Source organism: Ascaphus truei, chromosome 4 (assembly GCF_040206685.1).
Source record: "Ascaphus truei isolate aAscTru1 chromosome 4, aAscTru1.hap1, whole genome shotgun sequence".
Taxonomy (NCBI): domain Eukaryota; kingdom Metazoa; phylum Chordata; class Amphibia; order Anura; family Ascaphidae; genus Ascaphus; species Ascaphus truei.
The window spans coordinates 289,112,228-289,133,785 of NC_134486.1; the positions used below are offsets into that span (position 1 = coordinate 289,112,228).

At 44.2% G+C, this 21,558-nt stretch overlaps 1 protein-coding gene and 1 long non-coding RNA gene across 4 annotated transcripts in view; one reads left to right on the forward strand and one right to left on the reverse strand.

The window, feature by feature from the left end:
- The window catches only part of METTL24 (methyltransferase like 24), a 156,506-nt gene that overhangs the window by 118,674 nt on the left and 16,274 nt on the right, over positions 1 to 21,558 (reverse strand). The gene's annotated exons all lie outside the window — the stretch shown is intronic.
- Positions 1,651 to 21,274, forward strand: LOC142492092 (uncharacterized). The gene is made up of 3 exons (XR_012800733.1): positions 1,651 to 1,933; positions 18,502 to 18,716; positions 20,826 to 21,274. It is a non-coding gene; the product is annotated as an uncharacterized LOC142492092 (long non-coding RNA).

Sequence of the window (21,558 nt, forward strand, 5' to 3'; positions counted from 1 at the left end):
CTGCCCCTCTTCTCCCCCTCCAGTACCAGCAGCAACCATTTTCTCTGGATATGCGGACTGCACCAGGGGTGTCTCAGCCCTGCATGTCCAGAGACTCTGGCTCTGCTTTATAGCTACACCAAACACATTTTTATGCTTTATTACATTTACACAACAGGAATAAAAGAATCCAAGTAGAGAATGTACAGAGGGGCTACACAGTACATTTACACCGGTTGGCTCCACGGTCTGGTGGTCAGATGTGCCCTAGGGAAGGATGGAGAGGGACATGGGGCCGGGCTTAATCTTTATTATACTGGTCCCTGGGCCCCTTTCAATCATAGAGGTTAGTTAGGGTGGATTGCTACTTAAGCCCTTTCAGCTTCCTTAATTTACCAATCGTACATACCTAATTATCTAAGGAATGGGGTTTTTCTGATGCATGACTCCATGGTTTATAATCAATAAAAAATAATGCATTAAACAAAATAACCTTAACTGTTTCTTACCAAAACTTATTTCATTTCAACCAGTTGTATAAAAGAATGCATGGTAACAACATTTTACTCACAATAGGAAAGTGCTTATGTTCCTTCCCCCCCCCCCCATTTCTATTAGAAATAAAAATTCCGACATACATGTAACACCTTTTGCCCCCCCCCCCCCTATCGCAGATGGGGACCATGTGGCGAAATACACTTGTGTTACCGGGTGTGGTGCGTTACCTGATAGGCTCACACAAGGCCTGAACCTCCGCCACTGGGAGCCTGGGGTTACCTGATCATTCGTTGAACACAGCGCCTCCACCTGTAAGGGCTCCCACCTTAGTGGGATGGTCCTCTTACAGGAACCACAATAATAAGACACGCACACAGTGTATGCTAATCACTGTTTACTATTGCTAATACTAATAATAACTTTGGTACCTGTACCACACAGAATAATGCATATAGCCATACACATAGAAGTGCACAGGGTGCACACATCACCATAAATATTCCCTCCTCCAAAGTACTTGGGTGCTGGGCACCAATCCCCTGATGTCCCTTTATGTCCACACCCACGTGTGTTGGAGATAGCGCTATCCCTTGAAGTGTTAGTGCACTACTAAAGGTACCTGCCCGGGGCTCCAGCCACGGGTGCCGCTATACAACTGGGTTTGGATCCGCCTGATCCGACGTGATGTCTTCTTACGCGTGGGGTGAATTCCGGCGTGGATAATATCACCGCGGCTCCGCACCGTCTGTACCTTGGTGGGGATCTGTCTGCAGCCGGCAGGCCGCAGTCGCTGCCTGGCGTGGCCTCCGTGAAGATATTCTATATATATATTAGTCTCTGGTAAGATAGTCTTTATATATAGAGGGGTCTGAGCCCAGACCCAGAAATCAGGCTGCGCGCCACAGAGTGTATCTTTACTTAACCAAATAGCTAAAGGGGCAGATCTCCTTCTCTAAGGCCTGTCCCTGAAGCAACCAACAAACTGGGGCAAGGGTAACCGTTATCTGGGGCCTTTGGGGTTATCTGGCCTAGTGCAAGGGGCTACTGCTCCCCTGCACCCTCACTCACCAGCTCCCTGCTTCAACTGACTCTCTTTAAAAACTGTCTACTCTCACATCTTCACTGGTTGCCTAGCAACATGTAACTGCAGCCTCTCAACTGTCCCTATTCAAAACTGCCAGCGCAGGCTAACTTGCACTGAAAAGGCCTTAATTGCAAATGCAACCGCCCTATTGACTAAGCCGCAGCATGTGACAATCCCCTGAGGGATACAGGGGCTATATACAGTACTGTGTATTTAAAAAAAAATTATAGTCCTGACTGTCACTTGCAGGGTTATACAGAGAATGTAGCAGGCACCAGTCTCTTAGGAGTTGAATCTGGTTCACCACTTGAAAACCAATATGTTCTTTCAGCCCGCAGAGGCCCTTACAGAGCTAGTACTCTTTCTCGATACGTGAGTACTCTTTCTCGTTACATGAGAGCGTCAAATGGCATTCCACTTTGGTGTTCTGCAATGCATTGCAGGCGTCTCCAGCAGAGAGAGAATTATATTAAATTACAATTTTGTTCTAAAAAATATATTAAAAAAACGTTCAAATGACTAACTAAAAGCATCTGAATTTAAATTAGACACATTTATGATTTCAAAAGCACATGAAAAATGTTAGTGTGAAATATTCCCCAGGCAAAATATTCATTGTAATAATTTCCATTAAAAAGCAGTGTTTTGGGATATTTTTTTTTTTTTTTTGCCACGTGTAATTACTTTTAAAGGGCAACAGGATAAAGAAAATAGTTGTCGGTTGGCTTAATTAAAAATGCCATATGTGCGTTTGCTCCGAGGGAAGTCGTTGCGAGCACAGTGAGGGTTATTCAATAAGCTGCGATAGTCACGTTTAGGGCACTGTGCCAGTTTAATGAATAACTCACTATGACTATTTCATGGAAATCTTTTGGATCTATCACCTGATACTAAAGCAGACACTCCACACAACCAGGTGCCCAGCTAAGAGAGAGAATAGTGGCACAAATCCAAATCTATAGTACAGTTCCAAAGTGCAGGGAAACAGTTTCAGGCGAGGAGATTCCTGCTTTTGCAGCCAACACACAATAGACAAACAATAGACAAACAAATTCCTCAAAGTGCAGGTCTCCTCTAGGACAGAGGTACAAAGTAGAGCTCTACTCACAAGTTCACAATGCAATTCTTCATTTATTGCAGTCGTTTTCAGCCGGGGTTCGACGAGCGCCCTTTAGGGGCTCTGCGGCCGCCAGGGGGGGGGGATAGCTGGGACGAGACTCCCAGCTGTCTCAGGCTCGGCGGCGCAGCGCACCCCACGCAGTAGTCACTGTGATGCTTCCTCTCCCTGTGTGTATGTAAGTGAAGGTGTGTGTATAATTGAGGGTCTGTGTGTATGTAAGTGTACGTGAGGGTGAGGGTGTATGTGTTTATGTAGAAGAGAGGGTGTGTGTGTGTGTATAGAAGATAGAGCGTGTGTGTATGTGTAGAAGAGAGAGGGAGCGTGAGGGGAGAGGGAGCGTGAGAGGGAGAGTATGAGGGGTATAGATCGTAAGGGGGAGAAAAGAGACAGGAGAGGGAATGAGAAACAGGGGAGCGAGAGGGTTGAGGTTCCCTAGAATTTCACAATCTAATTATGGGGTTCCTTAACAAAAAAAAAGTTAAAAACTACTGATTTATTGTAACAGTTACAGTAAGAACAGTGGAGAAACAATGTTTCAGGTCCTATATGGACTTTATCAGGTGTTTCCCCTCTGTTCTTGGCAATACAATAAATGAAGAATTGCATTGTGATCTTGTGAGTAGAGCTGTACTTTGTTCCTCTGTTAGATTCTCCAAATCTACCATGAAAGTAAACAAGTCAGATCACATATTTGGTTTCCTTGAAAGGCTTAGTAAGAGGATGTATTATTAGGATAGCTCTGAAGAATAGTTTTACACTCCCTGCACATCACAGCTAAAGTGGATTGTTAGAGGAGTGAGCGAAGCTAAAACATCAACTAGACTTTGTAGCCACTTTGGGTGAGTGTATTTTTGTGTTGGTGTGCTCTCTCTTCACAGGCCAAATGCCTTGACCAATTCTGATGAAAATTTGAGAGTACCTTTCTGCCACCCTAACTTAGATCTGCCAGAAGTGTCAACCAAATTGGAACAGCCCCCATCCTGAAATGTTTTTTTGAAGTGTTAAAGAAATATAAACGATAACATCTCATCAACCGGCTTCTTCATACAAAAAACATTAAATGTATTACAGATGCAGCCAGTTGTATCTCCAACCTGCCGCAGCACATGTGCTGGTGAACCGCAACACAAACATGAGCGTTCACAGCAAAGTGCCGAGCAGGGGGGAATTGTCCATCAGGAGTTTGCAACTTGCACTACATTTCCACACAATTTGCTTGAACCCTTTTAGAGAAATGTAATATTTGAAATGAAAATACATTTTTTAATGTGGTTACAAACAACCTGTAGATTTACTTTGACATCTAGGTGGCAGTGATAATTATTCACTGCGCAATATATTCGTTTTCCCACGGTATCCACGATGGCCGTATAACTGTTCATATGTCACGGCCTTTTTGAGAATAATGAATTTTGTGAGTAATTTTTTTTGGTTTTTCAACTGTTGGACAGTTTGTTGCAAATTAAATTGTCATTGCTACATGGAAGTGTTTTGCAATGTGAGAGTTGAAGTGGTATTCAATATTTACATTTTTGTTTGACGTTAAGAAAGTGCTTGATCCTTGTGACACAATAGCCGCCTCTCTGGACGACTTAGTTGCTGGTGCCTCGATTTGATACCACATAACCACACGATAGTGTGAGAATTAAATTGACCAGATATTACCGTTTTTAACTGACGTTTGACAGTACTAGGACAATTTGATGACAAAATATACAAATTGATGGCGTTTCAAAATTTGTTTTGCCTGTGTTTCATTCAATGTTACGAATCTTTGTCCTATTGTGATTATTGGAATGAAGAATTTGTGTTAAGGCCGCAAGTTCACTTCTGCTATCCTTCCAGAGGAACAGGATATCATCTATGTAGAGAATCCACGTGTCAGTATGCTACGTATACGTCAGAATAGCCAATGAAAAGATGCTTACTGCTTCCTACCAGCCTAGATAGAGGTTGGCGTAGGTGCGGTTACAGGTGGTGCCCATGGTTGTTCCCTGGATCTGATGGTAATATTTATTGTTAAATAGAAAATAATTATGGTTCAGTATGAAGGCGAGTAGTTCACATGTCAATTTGTTATGTTTGGTGAACTGCAGACTTCTAGATGATATAAACAGTTGACCGGCAGGTACATTATTTTTGTACCACGTTTTAATAAAAGTTAACTATTAAATGATTATCAATTATCTTGGAGTTTATGATTTTGTGGAGTGTACCACAGATGGGATTTCTTTCTTGGTGTACGTCTTTAGTATATTTATTTTCTTGTCGCAATGTGAGAGTTGAAGTGGTCTTCAGTATTTGCAATTTTCTTTGACATCAAGACAGTGCTTGATCATTGTGACAGACAATAGCCGCCTCTCTGGACAACCTTGTTCCTTTCCTGGTGCCTCGACTGTTAGTGGAAACAAGTCTTATTTATAGGCTCGTATAATACCACACAATAGTGAGAATTCAATTGGCCTGACATGACTGTGTTTAACTGACGTTTGAGAATACTAGGACAATTTGATAACAAAATACACAAACTGATGGCGTTTCAAATTTAGTTTTGTCCGTGTTTCATTCCATGTTACGAATCTTTGCCCTATTAGGTATAATCACTCATTTCACAATGCAGTACAAAATATAGCGTTTTCTTAGTAGTCCAATGCTTCTCTTAAACAATATTATAAAAAACCTAAAGCCGCACAGAAGAAAAAAAAAAAAAAAAAAAGCCTCCAAATTGCAATCAATTGTCTGGCTGAAGTCGTTGAAGTATCAACTCTTTTCACAGCTTCTTGATTCAATTCTTGTTAAAGAAAACATCAAAATTGACTTAATATCTTCATTCTCTGACCGTTTTCTGATTGTAAGCTAAGTGTCGTATTTACTAAGACATTTTACTCCATCAGACACCTTCCATACTGGGAGACACCTTACAGCCGCATTCAAATGAATGGGTTATTATATGGGGCCATATCTACAAAGCTATGTTACTTCAGAAGATACCTTCTGTGCCGGAAGACACCATACAGCCCATTCACTTGAATGGTCCATAAAGGGCTATATTTCCTAAATCATGGTGGAAGGTGTCTTATGGAGTAGCAGATCTTGGTATGTATGCCCCTATATCTGTATTACCTTCTTTTTTTTTTTTTATATATATAGCTATAAGTATTTTAAATGTTCTTAGTTATTTTGTAAACATGATAAGCTATACTGTTATGCCTGTGTGTTGGATCAGGACATTGCAGAAGCACAGCTCCTTCTTCTGGCTTGGTTCTCTGACAGGAAGAGGGCAAGCTAAGGCCTGGGTCCTGCTGCTTCTGATGGCCTGTGCGGCCGCGCGGCAGCGGACCACCAGCCCTTTTCCTGTAGTGTGGAGGTCCCCGCTGGCTCCTTCCGACTTGGCTGACTGCGTGCTGTGACGCGTCAGCCGGCCGATGCTGCAAGATCCTAGTGATTTGCAGCTCTGACGCGTCACGTGGTGCGGCAGTCAGCCAATGAGGGAAGGAGGGGAGGGAAGGAGCTAGATGGGAGGCGGCTTGGGAGGGGAGCAGGGAAGAAGCTGCAGGGGAAAAGTGTGTGAGTGTATATGTATGTGTGTGTGTGTGTGTATGTCTGTGTGTGTGTGTGTATGTATGTGTGTGTGTGTGTGTATGTATGTGTGTGTATGTGTGTGGGGGTGGATGGCACCACGGCACCACGATCAGAGTTTTACCTCACGATCAGATTTAAAGTTTTACCACGCCCCCCCCCCCCTCCCACTCCCACTCCCGCACGCTCCCTGCTCCCTCAGACCGCATATCGCGGTCAATTGCCTGTCAGTGCGCCGCCTGTCTGCAGTGCGGGTGCGCTGACTGAGGGAGCGGGGCCTTAGCCTAAGAGAGAAGCAGGAAGTTGATGGGCATAAATTGACTTCTTCAGAGTCCTGATGTAAAGAAACACTATTATCTTTTCCAAAGGAGCAATAAACAAGTCAAATGTTTGCCAATTACCCCGTAAGTTGTTTCATTTTGTTCTGAGCCACAGTATGTGTGGCTTGTCCCTGTAAATACTGAAGTTTAGCTGCAGCACAGTGCAGGGTTGAACTAGTGCAGATATACCTGTGCTTATCTTTTATAACCTGCATTACCAGAGAGCTGCAAATCAACTGATTACAAATTGTACTGAACAGAAAGTCATTTGAGAACAAAGAGCGTCTAATATTTAAATGAATTGCTATCTTGTACAAAAGAATGTCTGTGTCTTTCCAAATACAGTGCAGACAAAACAGAACCAAGAGAGACTTGGCTGATGTTCCTTCGCTTTGATTATTTGCTGTTGACAACTATTCATAAAATTATATTAACTACACAAATTATGAAGATCTCTCATTCAGTGCTAAACAAACACATTTTTATTTAAAGTTCTTGTTTTAATTCCACTTACAATACTGATGTTCTTTTTAGTTATCATTCTTAACAAAATAATACGCACTTCATAAATAAATCTATTAGAACACGTTTTTCTATTTTTCAATTTTTATTTTAAAGTGAGTTTGTAAGCATAATGAGCTGAAACTTGACATGGGTTTGTGTCCTATAAGTAGCTCATTTCATGTGTTGTCATTGTGTGTTGATCGCACCTTGCAGAGGCAAAGCGATAATGCCAATCAGGGACGCCAACAGGGTGGATCTGCCGGGGTTGGTATCCCGGTCCCGGTGAATCGGTGGGGCCAGGCCAGCCGTCACTGCAAGTTGGGCCCGACCTCTGGCCAGGCCCATCTGGCGGTCCTCTCGCAGCTGGGCCCCGGCTCTCCCTTAGCAGCAGTTTGCATGACTCTATACCTCTGTCCCACGCCGACAAGCCTCTCTGACGTCAGCGCGCCAAAAGCGCTTTGATGTCAGCGCTCTCTGCTTCTGGTGCGCGACAGCATGAGAGGGAGGCCTGTCAGACGAACGGTGTGGGGCAGAGGGATAGAGGCATGCAGGCTGCTCCTGAGGGGAGAGTCGGGGTCCGGCCAGAAATCACCAGCCCCCGGGCCTGGCCAGAGGTCAAGCCCAACTTGCAGTGCCGGCCACTGAACCCCACAGCCACTGGACCTGGCCTGATCATTCACAAAGTTAGTCTTTTTATATGTATTGTGGGTGTCATTTTAATATTTGTTGGGGGTTGGAGTCTTTTTTATATGTATTGGGGAGGTGGGGATCTTTTTAATATGTATGGGGGGGTCTTTTTATATATCTTGGGGGGCTTGGGGAATTTTAATATTTATGGGGGGCTTGGGGGAATTTGTATATGTATTGGGGGCTTGGGGCTATTTTTATATTGGTTAGGGTATTTTTTATATGTATTGGGGAGGGTTGTTTTTTGTTAATATGATATGTGTGAGTGTGTGTGTGTGTGTGTGTGTGTGTGTGTGTGTGTGTGTGTATATATATATATATGTATGGGGGGGTTATATGTATTGTTTTTTCTAATATGTATTGGGTAGGTGGATTTTTGTATGCATTTGGGGGGATGGGGGAGGTTGTATGTATTTGCGGGTGGGAAGTTTTTTGCATTGGGGTGGGAAGTTTTTTTGGTATATATCTTGTGGGGGAATTGTGTGAGGGGGAGGGAATGAGTGATCGTGGGGTAAGTGACGGAGGGAGAGGAGAGAGGGGGTGATTGAGGAAAAGAGGGAGTAAGAGTGAGATACAAGGGAGAGAAATACATGCGAGGCGGGAGAGTGAGAGGGGGTGAGACAGAGGGGAGAGAAATACATGGGAAGAGAGCGGGCTCGTGAGGTGTGAAATGGGGGAGGCGGCTCGCAATACCGCCAACATGGAGGGGGCCCTGCTTAAAATGTTTGTCCTGGGCCCCACGATTTATGTTGGCGGCCCTGATGCAATAGGGGCACTATCGCATGGAAACTCCTACTGACTTCAATAGAAGTTTCCTTTCGACCTTGCACTAATTGGAAGCCTCGCTGTTTAATGACCCTCAAACGTGCCCACAGCTCTCCTCCCTCTTGCCTCATTCCAGTGACAAAAACAAACTCCATTCAGTCTTCTCATTATAAAGAGTCAACCTCTTATAATAGAGCATAAATGTATTTAAAATATAAAAGTCATCTCCTATTGGAATGTTGTAATTCTGCTGGAAGAACCTGTGGTGCCGGGTTAAAGGATTTAATGTAAACTTAGTACTTTCTAGCAGATCTATTCCAGCCTTTCAGACATTATCTGTTTGTTGTATATTGAAGGGAAAGTCAATATACAGTACCATTAACAAGGACATGAGAAGCATTTAATAGCGGGCCCCCAGACAAAACATGTTGACAAAAACACGTGATTTCTATGCAACCTGATAACATAATGAAGAATGGTTTGCCATTAGTCCCTACAAATCATATTTACAGCATTGTATCATGGCATTTTGGTATAAACATACATCACCATGCACCAATTATATAGTATTTTGAAAAAAAAATCATAATAAAAGCCAGATGATGTTTACGGACACGGACATGATACAATATAAGAATCACTGCAGACAGCATGAGAAGACTTGTTACAACGCTGCATAAATATTTGTGCAATTAATCCTAAACTTGCAATATTACGTCTGCAGGCTCCTCCTAACATTCTTTTCACCCTTATAAGTTTTTCCGAAAATACTACTGCTGGGGACAGAACGACATGGGAGGTGGAATCAGATGAAAATGATCCAATGGATCATTCCAGAGCATGACGATGGAATCCAGTGTCATGATGTCACTGCCGTCACTTGGAAAAAAGAACAGCGAGAATGAGACAATCAGAAGATAATGGGAAGACACTATAGCAACCATTGGGCTTCCTTGATAGTCGTAATTATTAAAACTAAAATGTTCATAGTTTGCGATTTAAATTAAATAAATAAGGATAGTATATATAATTGATCAATCTTCCATATGATGGATTTATCACTAAGCTGATTTTTTGGTAGGGTAGCAGCTGTTCATCTGATGCTCTGTCAGTACAGTTTAACAGGACACTTAAAAAAAAAATATATATATACTGTATAGCAAATGGAAATATTACTGTGCACTTCTTAGACAGGTCTGCAACCCCGCCTTTCACCATTATCACCCAGCACCCAGCACTTCCACTGCGCAAGGGATTCTGGGAAATTACATCTAAATGAACACACAGTGCCACCTTTTGCTTTAAACCCATTTAAAATGGCCCCCTATAAGCTTAAGCTTGCTGCATGGTCACAGCTTTGAGCACAGTCTCGGTTAAGATGCATAGCCAGTAAACCCACCCACAGACAACCATTTCGACCTTACTGGGTCTCCTCAGTGTGGGGTTGGTTATACTGGCTTTGCAAAATGAAGCAGGGATAGGTTTCACCACACTTAGTTAAGTTATGGTGGGTAAAAAAAGTGACAAAAACCCTCCACAGTAAAGCATATAGCAAATGGAAATATTAATGTATGTTCATTTGCATGTCTTAGACAGGTCTGCAACGCTGCCTGTCACCATTATCAGATGAATAGAGGTGAAACACCGGCGCCACAGCAATCAGTCAAGGTCCAAACGAATTGCTGTGGCGCCGGATTTCACCTCTATTCATCTGCTTATCTTCATCTGGATGCACGCAACGGAACGCGAGTAAAGAGGGCAGGGACCCAGGATGGATGAGCTGACAGGTTTAAGCCTAGTGCCCCTGAGCTCAGACCTTCACTTGTGGCCGTCCTCCGACGCATGTTCCCTCACTGTCAGATCACTGACACTTTGGTATCTTTTCCCCAAGCTGTTTGCCTGAGCGCATGACAGCACTGGATTTCGCTGTCACCATTATCACTCAGCACATAGCGCTTCCACTGCAGTAAGGGATTCTGGGAAATGATTGTGTGCTCATATGATCCCTTGACAAGCCCTGGAGATACACTACAAGCTATCAGGCATAACGTGATCTACTCCATGAAGAATTGATAATGGAAAGAGAAAATAACGCAGAGCTACAGAAGACTGTGCTCGCAATTTACTTGGAGGCCAAAACCGAATTGGAGGATCTAAGGATGAATCTAGATACTGTGAACACTACTATTACCTTCATGGATGAAAAACAGAGCAAGTCTGACCGAATGATTGCTAATCTGAAACAGAAGTATGAGGAGGCACTGAAAGAGATTAGTCTTTCAGCAAGAGGTTCGCAATTGCCATAAAGAGTGGGAAGTCTCTCAGAAGGAGGTTAATACTCTCTGCATAGAACTGGATGCCTCACACCAAGAGATCAGCAGTTGCCATGCAGAACTGTAAGTCTCTACAAAGGAACTTCGCAGTCTCGTTAAAGAGCTGGACATCTCTCAAAAAGCTGTCTACAGTCTAAATATGGATCTTAAAGTCTCCCCGAAGGAGCTTCACGCACTCAACCTAGAGATATAAGAGAGTCTCAACTCAGAAGTGCGTAAATGGAATGTAGACTACAAGGAGACCCTGAATATTATAGAGACTGTAAGAAGAGAAAATACAAGGATGAAAGATGAAAGGTTAGAAGCATTGGAGCAACACACACAAGCAGAGCACCTGCTGCAGAAACAACTGCAAGGTCTGCGTACGCACGTCATGATTGCCAAAGAGAAGCAGCGATCTCTGCAGGAAGAAAATCTGCAGGCTGCTAAAGAAGTACAAGTGCTGTAAGAACATCTAAGAACCAAGTATGTTCTTGCAGAGCAGAATGAGGAACTGAAGGCTACCCAGAACATGACCAGAGCATCGCCAGAGGCCAAACTTAAAGGCCAGATGACTCGGTACAAGAGGGAGCACAAGAAGGTCCAGAAAATGAGGTAAGCAGATGCGGACCTAGCGAAGAAATCCGCAGAGCTCCAAAATATAATGAAGAATGCGTTGATGCACACTCAGAGCAAGTTCCAGAAACAGGATTCTCTTGCTGATGAGCTAATCTTCTTAAAAAGGGAGAAAAGCAGCAGAATAATTCAGAAGTACTACAAAGCTCTTGTCCAAGCAAGGTTGGAAAGAGAAATGTATCTGCGCAAACGCTCTGCAGCGCTCACCATACAGGCTGCCTACAGAGGAATGGAAACTCGTCAGCTAAGTAGCCAGAATAAAGTAGCCTGCCTTCTCCAATCCATATGGAGAATGCAACGTCAAAGAAAAAATTATAAACATTTGAAGCAGTGTGTAATTTTACTCCAGACAAATGTTAGGAAGTGTCTGCAGCAAAGATACTACAAAAAAAATTAAGGAAGCTGCTGGTGTGACTCAATCCAGAAATAGGTTCTATAGCACAGCCATGCAAGCTGTGCATTGCTTTAAGCGCAGCCACAATGCAATCTCAGTACTAAGATCGGCTTTCCACACAAGCCAGGAAAAAAGAGCTCTGTTGAAAGCCTCATGTGAGACACAGGGAAAAGATTCCTTACCTCACATTTGGGCTGACTTAAGGAGAAGGAGGACTGCAGAGATTTTCCTCACCACATAAGGTGCTGCAACGAGGAGAGAGTCTTGACGCACTAAGAAGGACTATGCTGACAGCAAGACGAGGGGACACAGGCATTTCCATAGCACACAAGGATGCTGACCCAGGAGAGCAGAGAAGCCTTCCCCTACAGTTACAACAACAGAAACAGATAAGAGACTTTCTTGTTGGATTGCTGTGTGTGTGTGTGTGTATGTGTATATGTATATATATATATATATATATAATACAGTATATATATATATATATATATATATATATATATATATATATATATATATATACATACATACAGTTTTTCACACATAGCTTCTCCATTTTGGCTTTATTTTTGTTAAATAAATCATGACACTGTGTAATATGTCATGTGTTGTTGTTGATCTGAGGTTGTATTTACCTAATTTTAAGACCTCCTAAGGAACAGATGATTGTTATTATGTCCTGATATGTAAAACCATAGAATTCAACGAGGGCGTACTTTCTTTTTCACACAACTGTGTGTGTGTGTGTGTGTGTGTGTATGTGTGTATATATATATATATATATATATATATATATATATATATATATATATATATATACATAGGGCAACCACAGGTGTGGACGTAGTCGCTGTATCAATTGCAAACATCTGGTTATTCAAGCACAGTTTAGTTCACACAATAAGGAGAAAATGTATCATGTTAAAAGTCACATTAATTGCCTCAGTGCTTTTGTCATCTATTTGATTCCGTGTTGTTGCGGCCAGAAATATGTTGGCCGCACCACGCGGCCATTACACGTGCGCTTCCTAGAGCACAGGAGAAATGTCATAAAGGGGATGAATACACATAGTATCCCCCGTCACTTCAAAAAAGTACATAACCAGGATCCCAAATCAATGACAATTATGGGACTGGAATTCATGTCTCCGTGTGCTCTGGGAGGCGACCGTTTCAAAAATCTTTGTCGCCAGGAAACATTTTGGATCCACCGGTTGGTGGATTGAACCTGGTGGATTGAATGAATGTCTAGATGTAAGCACTCTGGTTTAGTCGCCTTCTTCCTTTGCGGGCTCCCTTCGCTCCATCACTGCCATCCAGATTTTTATCTGGTTTTGTTTTGGACCTCTACGGCTGACTCAGAGAGTCCGCTCGAGTGATCGCTTACATTCCTCTGCTCCTCTATATAAAGATTATATTATGTATATTATTAGGGTGACCACCTGTCCCCCTTTTGCCGGGACAGTCCCGGTTTTTCGAGAGCTGTCCTGGTTTCCTGTGTGTCCCGGAAATGTCCCGATTTTTCCTCAATGTGTTCCCGTTTTTTTTTTATTGTCGCCTGCGGTGCACGAGTAAGCTCCGGTGCACGAGTCTGCAGCGGCGCGGAGGAGGAGACTGCAGCAGCCCGGCTGGTAAGTATTTTTTTTTTAAAGCCAGGGGTTGGGCTTGTGTAGAAACTGGGTCTTGCTGATTGGAGGATGCGGCCCGACATTGTACAAAGTCCCACCCCCCGGCATTTTCCTACCTTGGCCAATCCCCTGCGTCCCGGCATTAAGCCCCGCCCCCGGCAGCGGAGGCAGTGAGGAGGAGAACCCGAGGACCCGAGGATGCGGCAGCCCGGCTGGCGAGTACTTTCAGATGCCAGGGGGTTGGGTTTCTTACTTGAATGTCGGGCCGCTGGGGATTGGTGGAGGATGCATGGGGCGGGGCTTTGGCTCTTCCCTGCTTTCCCCCCCCCCCCACCTGGTCCCACCCCCCTCCTTCCTCCCCCCGAGCCCCCTCACAGCCGCTCGCGGCACTTCCTGTGCCTGCTGCTAGTGAGCGCGTGACACAGAATCTTCCTGCTCCTCTACTGGTGGCTACGCAGTGTCCCCCCTTCTGCCCCGGGTCCCCGTGGCTGCCCGCCCAGGGTGATAGTAGGTTGGTGCAGGGGTGCGGCCGCCAGGGCGGGAGGGGGTTGCCTCCTGTCCTGGTGCTCCCTTCCCCCATCCCCTTGGCGTGGGAGATGAGCGTGGGGGCGGGTAGTGGTGATGCACTGCTGGCTGGTTGGATCGCCGGCCTTTCCCCTCCCCCTCCCGCCCCCAGTCACTTACATCCGGCGCTGCATCTCTTGCTCCACTTTGTGTGTGTGTGTGTGTGTGTGTGTATGTATGTGTGTATCAGTGTGTGTGTGTATATATCTGTGTCTGAGTATGGGTGTGTCTGTGGGTGGGTGTGTATCTGTGTGTGTCTGTCTGTGTCAGTGTGTGTGTGTGTGTGTGTGTGTGTCTGTGTCAGTGAGTGTGTGTCTGTGTCAGTGAGTGTGTGTGTCTTTGTCAGTGAGTCTGAGAGTGTGTGTCTGTCTGAGAGTGTGGTTCTTTCTGAGAGTGTGTCTGTCTGAGAGTGTGTCTGTCTGAGTGCATGTCTGAGTGTGTGTCTGTCTGAGTGTGTGTCTGTCTGAGTGTGTGTCTGTCTGAGAGAGTGTGTCTGTCTGAGAGAGTGTGTCTGTCTGAGAGAGTGTGTCTGTCTGTGAGAGTGTGTCTGTGAGTGTGTCTGTGAGAGTGTGTCTGTGAGTGTGTCTGTGAGAGTGTGTCTGTGTCTGAGAGTGTGTCTGTGTCTGAGTGTGTGTGTCTGAGAGTGTGTGTCTGAGAGTGTGTGTCTGAGAGTGTGTGTGTGTGTGTGTGTGTCTGAGAGTGTGTGTGTGTGTGTCTGAGAGTGTGTGTGTCTGAGAGAGTGTGTGTCTGAGAGTGTGTGTGTCTGAGAGTGTGTGTGTGTGTGTGTCTGAGAGAGTGTGTGTGTGTGTGTGTGTGTGTGTGTCTGAGAGTGTGTGTGTGTGTGTGTGGTCAGTGTGTGAGTGTCTGTAGATCAGTGGCTGTGTGCAGGTCAGAGAGAGAATGGGGAGGGGGGAGGGAGAGAATGGGGGGGAGAGGGAGAGAATGGGGGGGAGAGAATGGGGGTGGGGAGGGAAGGGAGAGAGAGAATGGGGGGAGGGTGAGAAAAAATGGGGGGGGGGGGGGAAGTAGAGAGAGAATGGGGGACAGGGCTGGCAACGGGGGTCTGTTGGGGTTGGCTTCCCGGGCCCGGTGAGTCAGGGGGCCCACCCAAGTGTCAGTCAACCACCCTCTCACCCTCCCTGTCTCTCCCCCTCTCCCCCTCTCTGTCTCTCCCCCTCTCTGCTCTCCCCCTCTCTGACTCTACCCCTCTCTGTCTCTCCCCCTCTCTCTCTCCCCCTCTCTCTCTCTCTTCCCCTCTCTCTCTCTCTCTCTCTCTCTCTCTCTCCCCCTCTGTCTCATCTTAACTGCCGTATACCTACACCGAAGTTACCTACCCTGCTTTCTCCCAGATCTGACTCAAGTTTCACGCGGGAGACATCGGAAGACAGGTAGGGAACACCTCCCCTCCAGTATAGTACCTTGAGGAACTGCGGATCAGGTAAGATCCCAGCCGGGATTGCTGCTTTAGAAATTGTGAAGAGGGGGCGTCCTGACAATGGTTAAGGGTTTTGTTTTTGTTCGATTAGTGAGGCCACCCGACACACGCCACACACCACACACCACACACCACACACCACACACACGTACCTAGGACTAATGGTAGTAAAGTATAAGTGTAATACAATAAATAAACTGTTAATGTAAAAAAAAAAAAAAATTGTGTCCCGGTTTTTCATTTTCAAAATCTGGTCCCCCTATATATTATATCCCTTGAACCCTTCAAATATATACATACGATATATGTGTGTTACGCATGTACTGTGTGTGTGTGTGTGTGTGTGTGTGTGTATATATATATATATATATATATATATATATATATATATATATATATATTACTCACCAGAACTTAACTCAGTATTATGGTTGGCCCATCCTTTAGCTTCTTTGCATACCCAGTTAATCAACCCCACACTGATGAGACCCATCAAGGTCGAAACGGCTGTCTGTGGGTGTTTTTCTGGGTATGCACCTTAACCCTGGCTATGCTCAAAGCTGTGACCATGCAGCAAGCTTAAGCCTATAGGGAACCATGTTAAAAATGGTTTTTGAAGCAAAAAGTGACACTGTGTGCTCATTTGCATGTCATTTCCCAGAATCCCTTGCTGCAGTGGAAGTGCTGTGTGCTGGGTGATAATGGGGAAAGGCGGGGTTGCAGACCTGCCTAAGTCATGCAGATGAGCATACAGTTGTATTTACATTTATATATATATTTAAAACCAGAGACAGAACATAAAACACAGACAGAGCTCAGTTTTAGCACATCCAGTGAGACTCATACACAGTACAGTGCCTAAATATATATGTATAAATATCTAATAAGTAAAATGGTCTTTTAGTTTGACATTTTTGGCCAAAATTGTTGTAAGCCCCTGAGCCAACGGCACGGCAGACCAGACCTGACGCCGTGACTAGTTTGGGACCGCCATTTGCCCACGAGCACTGAGGCTAGTTATTGCCAGAGACTTGATCCTTTGAGTGTATCATACGGCCCTAATTCAACCTTACCATAGAGGACTTGGAGGACTTTTGCTGTCCGGAGGGTCTCTTCCCAGCCGAACACTGAGTGCGAGCTTCCGCTTCCGTTTCACCGGTTCACCGGCTACACGAGGGGAGTCACGTGACGATGCCAGTACCTGGAGCTACACCGAGAGGACCAAGCTGATGGCACATGAGAGCCAATCTCATACACGCTATTTATCGCTTTACCTTTGTGAGTGGGCATTTGAAAGATTTTATGTTCCTTGAAATACAAATTTTATTATGTTAATGCACTAGGTTTGCGCCTGTTTTTTCTTTTCTTTTTTTTTAGATATGGTTAGGGGACTGGTGATCCCTTTGAAACGGGCTGCAGGAACCTGGTGCAATTATCATTGGAACAGGACTTTTTATTATTGAAGGTTTTTTCATATATTTTTTATTTTTCATTTTTCACTTTTTCACTTTTTATATTTTTTGTGGTATTAAAGTTTCTATTTTTTAACCCATATACAGGTATTTTTAAATTCAATACAAGCTGTGAATTAGTCCTTATATTGCTATACATTTTTAGTCTATATCATTGTGTACTAGTCTCAATTAGCCACCCCACCAAGCACCTTTTCATGATTAGCTTGACCGGTTCATTTTATTAGTTAGTTTTATATAGAGGCGCTACTTCATTTTTCGTCTGTTTTGATATATATATATATATATATATATATATATATATATATATATATATATATATATATATATATATATACACACATATATATATATATACTCATTCAACCATATGTGAGATTTTTTAATTTTCATTTCATTTCTAACACTCACATTGGTTGCTTTTATTGAATGCTTGTCAATCTTGCTCTCAATTCCTTCTCTCTCATCAATTCCAATGTGGTTTATCAATATGATAGCCACTTTCACATTTAAACATTATCAATAATAATAATATTTTGTATTACTTATTATTATAATTTATTTTGGCGTCAAGTCTGGTTTAGTATCATCATCATAGTTTTTTAATCATTTTACAATGATATATAATCCCTTTATAGTTAGTTGATAGAATATTTCACCTGTTTTTTGAGTTGATTAAGATCATAATTAATATCAAATATATTTTCCATTAGTAAATCACTCCCCTTATTAATTTTAGAATTGTAGTGTAGAGCAATTTGTGTTATTAATAACAATATCCTATAGAGATCATGATTAGTATCACTATTAGGGCAGGCATTCGAAACACATAATTGCCAAGTAAATATATATATATATATATATATATATATATATATATATATATATATATATGGAACCATGTTAAAAATGGTTTTTGAAGCAAAAAGTGGCACTATGTGCTCATTTGCATGTCATTTCCCAGAATCCCTTGCTGCAGTGGAAGTGCTGTGTGCTGGGTGATAATGGGGAAAGGCGGGGTTGCAGACCTGCCTAAGACATGCAGATGAGCATACAGTTGTATTTACATTTGCATATATATATATATACAGGCATACCCCGCTTTAAGTACACTCACTTTAAGTACACTCGCGAGTAAGTACATATCGCCCAATAGGCAAACAGCAGCTCACGCATGCGCCTGTCAGCACGTCCTGAACAGCAATACCGGCTCCCTACCTGTACTGAAGCCGTGCGCAAGCGGGGAGACTATAGAGCCTGTTACAAATGCGTTATTTACATCAGTTATGCACGTATATGACTATTGCAGTACAGTACATGCATCGATAAGTGGGGAAAGGGAGTGCTTCACTTTAAGTACATTTTCGCTTTACATACATGCTCCGGTCCCATTGCGTACGTTAATGCGGGGTATGCCTGTATATATATATCTATATCTATATCTATATATATATATATACACATATTGCTATACACTGCTATTTACACATTAATATGGTGTCTGATAAGTGTTTTTATATATAGGGAGTGGAATTACGTCACCACGCATGCGCAGACGGGCCGCATCGAGCGCGGACAAATATTGCGGCCAGCAACAACAGGATTCTTCCTTTGAACTCGAAAAGCATTAGATTTGCCTGCTGATTGATCCTTTGGAGTCCTGCACCAGCCATCTTCACCTAGCAGCTTCAAGTGAGAGTTGGACTGCGGAGTCTGGATGCAGATTGACCTGATTGGTGGTAATTTTATCACATACTGCTTGTTTTATACTTACCCTTGTGAGTGAATCTTCACCCCCCCATCCCCTCCACCCCCCCCCCCCATCCCCTCCGCCCCGTTCCAATAAATGTACAATTTTACGCTATGGGGCGTGTTAAAGGAACAGGCGCAATAAAGCCAGGATTTCATTTCACCCTAATCGGTCTCCATTAAGTGTACCTCTGCACACATCTCTTACAGCAGCGGTGCGCAAACTGTGGGGCGTGCCCCCTTGGGGGGCGCATGATTATGTAGGGGGGGCGCGGGCTGCGTGCGGAGAAACCTGGGGGCGGGCAGAGCTGTGCACGGGCGGCCAGAACTGTGCACGGGCGGCCAGAAGCTCCGTGCTGAGGCTGCTTCTGTGTGATGTCTGCCTTGCTGTGGGGGCGGGGCTTCTCACTGCACACAGACAGCCCCTCCTCCTCCTGTCCCAGTTTTCATCGTACATGGGGGACTGAAGCAGGCTTAAAAGTGAAAGTAAGTATTTGTGTGTTGTGTGTTGTGTGTGTAGAGGTGGGAGACATATTGGGGGGAGGGAGAAAGAAAGAGAGCCATGGAGAGGTGGGAGACATATTGGGGGGAGATAAAGAAAGCCATGGAGAGGTGGGAGACATATTGGGGGGAGGGAGAGAGAAAGAGAGCCATGGAGAGGTGGGAGACATATTGGTGGGAGAGAAAGAGAGCCATGGAGAGGTGGGAGACATATTGGGGGGAGATAAAGAGAGCCATGGAGAGGTGGGAGACAGAAAGAGAGCCATGGAGAGGTGGGAGACATATTGGGGGGAGATAAAGAAAGCCATGGAGAGGTGGGAGACATATTGGGGGGGGGGGGGGGGGGGGAGATAAAGAAAGCCATGGAGAGGTGGGAGACATATTGGGGGGAGGGGGAGAGAGTCATGGAGAGATGGGAGACATATTGGGGGGAGGTGGAGAGAGACATGGAGAGGTGGGAGACATATTGGGGGGAGGGGGAGAGAGACATGGAGAGGTGGGAGAAATATTGGGGGGAGAGATATGGAGAGGTGGGAGACATGTTGGGGGGAGGGGGGAGGGGGAGAGAGACATGGAGAGGTGGGAGACATTGGGGGGAGGGGGATGGAGAGGTGGGAGAGAGACACTGGGGGGAAGGTGAGAGAGAGACACTGGGGAAGGTGAGGGAGAGACACTGGGGGGAGGGAGAGACTCAATGGCTAAACAGTGGGATGAAGGTCAGGCAGAGATGGCAGAATTGAGGGGCTTGGGAGGATGAGTTTTGGGGGGCTGAGGGTTCTTCTTTGGGTCAGAGGGGTCACTTCGGAGTATTGATCAGCAGGGGAGATTCATCAGTACCCCCCTTGAGTTTGGTTATGGGGTTCCCTGATCCCTGGGCAACGTTTAAAACAGGAATAAATAAATAATACATAAATCTGGTAGGTAGGAGTGGATGACACTGGGGAAAGCAAATGGGAGAGGGAAGGGATGTAGCAAAGAGGTGGATGAATGCCCCCTCAAATGGACTGCCTTTGTGCACCAGAAAAAAACATATTACCAGATGCCAGCAAACAATAAAATAAACAGTGATCCAATACTAGTATACTGCCTGCGCGCACGCCTGCAGCCCAAGCGATTTGTGAACTTGGCTGCAGGAGATTGTAGACGCGTGGCGGGGGCGTCACAAAGCTGGTTCGCCCTCATTGGCTGAACCAGCTCACGTGCGCTGACGTCATGGGATTTTGATTACATCAGGCAGGGGGGGCCCGAGAAATTTCATGGATGAAAAGGGGGGCTCGGCATAAAAAGTTTGCTCACCCCTGTCTTACAGTATGATATGTACTTTACTTTGTATCAAAACTACAAACGAATAATCATACATATTAAACATATTAGTATAGTATTTAGCCCCCGCAGTGAACCACAAAAGCGCCTGTATTATGAAGTCGAATTCTTTGTTTCCTTTATTGTCATACTGAGAGCTTTCAATAAACGCCAATTCTGCTCCAAGCATTTCCCCCCCCCCAAAGCTGACGTACAAAACTGAGGTACACAATTACAGCAGCTGAATAATAAGCAGATTACAGTGATTTTTTTTCTTCTTCCCTTCTGCTTATTAGAAGCTGCTGAACCTTCACATCCAGATGGATGACAATCACAGCGTTTTCATGCCAAGCTGTGCAGCTGAATAGTCCCAGCAGCAACATCTGGGTTCTTTGGCAGACTCCCCACACTTTTGCACTTGTGGCCTTTCGGACCCCGAGAAAGGCCCTTTTCTTTTTTGCTGCATGTTAATATACTTTGTATTCACAGCTGCACCATAACATCTATGGATGATTTTTCTTGATGAGGGTTCATGAAATTGCCATAATAAAAGTCTTCTAAGGGACATCGGCAGAAATGCTCGCCAGGTTTTTTCATTTGTTCACTCCAATTTACTGTACTTTAATCTCTCTCCCCTCCCCCTCTATCTCTCTATATATATATGAGATTTCCACAATTATCATTTTTATATTTATTTTGACATTGTACCCCTATCATACCCCCTTCTATAGTCTGTACCCACTGAGTTAATTTTAATTTAAAACTTTGGTTAAATCATTAAAAAAAAAAATCTTATATACATCTATGTCTATATTCTTAATGGGGGGGGGGGGGGGGTGTGAAGGCAAAGACCCTTTACAACACCATAGGACAATCCGAGACACATATAACTTTGCAGTAGTCTAACACAGTAACTGTCCAACATATTTCAATTCAGCAGTGTAATAATAATCAAGTCCTGGCTTTTGTGTTCATATTTCCTGTACTTTTTGGCATGCTGAAGAAAGATCTGGACAAAAACCACCCTGA